An 852-nucleotide genomic window follows, 5' to 3' on the forward strand; every position below is an offset into this window, starting at 1 on the left:
TCTTGTATTTGTGGAGTTCATCTTGGATTGTAATGAATGCTTGGTTCAAAACACAACACCATTTTCTACACAAGTTCAAGATGAAGCTTGACTGACATGCACAGCTAACATGGAAGTACTGTAATCTAACTGAAGTCGTTGTACAGGCAACACACCAGTTTCTGCAGCCACTGTTGTTAGTCCCTTGGTTCATATTGACTTAAGCACACTTGACATCAATTGCATCAAGATGTGACATGTTTTATAAGAAAAAAAAGTATAAAATGAAAAAAATATTTTTAGGTATTTTCACAAACAAAAACTGGCTTTTAAATAAATTTGCTTCCATAATGGTTGGATATGACAAAAGAAAAAAAAAAAAGAAAAAAAAAGAAAAAATCTAGACTACGGGGAAGTGGAATATGAAAATAAGGCTTAAGGCATCAGTACCGTATTTTTCAAAGCCAAATATGTAATGTTGAGAAGACAAGAAATAATGATTGAAAGGTTCAAATCTTGTAATTTAATATTGTTATTAAAACTTTGCTGTATATCCTATTCTTTAACATTTGGTGTTAATATAAAATTTACTTGGCGATGCTTGACATTTGAAATAAACTTTTTTCTATGGTTTTATTTGCAAGTGTTCCATTAATTTTACTAGCTACAGTTGGGTTTTAAAGAGTCTGAAATCTAAAAGGACACTGTCAAGGTTGGGTCAATGTTTCAGTTTTTGGCAGTGTCACCACTTCCAGCTCACTCAAATCTGTTCAATAGTATTTTCTGCAGATGAGCCCAAGCTGTGATGCTCAGATACGCTTGTTGAACTCTGAAGATCAAGGTTGTTCTGGGTTGGAGCAGTACTTGATACTG

The 852-nt window shown here is 33.3% G+C and overlaps 1 protein-coding gene across 3 annotated transcripts in view; it reads left to right on the plus strand.

The window, feature by feature from the left end:
* GRIA2 (glutamate ionotropic receptor AMPA type subunit 2) overlaps window positions 1-604 on the plus strand; it is an 86898-nt gene extending 86294 nt beyond the window's left edge. For all 3 annotated transcript variants that reach the window (XM_041428009.1, XM_041428012.1, XM_041428013.1), the window contains one exon: window positions 1-604. This exon is cut by the window's left edge and continues 276 nt beyond it. The gene's annotated coding sequence lies outside the window, so the exon portion shown is untranslated.
* Window positions 605-852: the final 248 nt, after the last annotated feature.

This window comes from Onychostruthus taczanowskii, unplaced genomic scaffold, assembly GCF_017590055.1.
Source record: "Onychostruthus taczanowskii isolate IOZ18803 unplaced genomic scaffold, ASM1759005v1 scaffold12, whole genome shotgun sequence".
NCBI lineage: Eukaryota > Metazoa > Chordata > Aves > Passeriformes > Passeridae > Onychostruthus > Onychostruthus taczanowskii.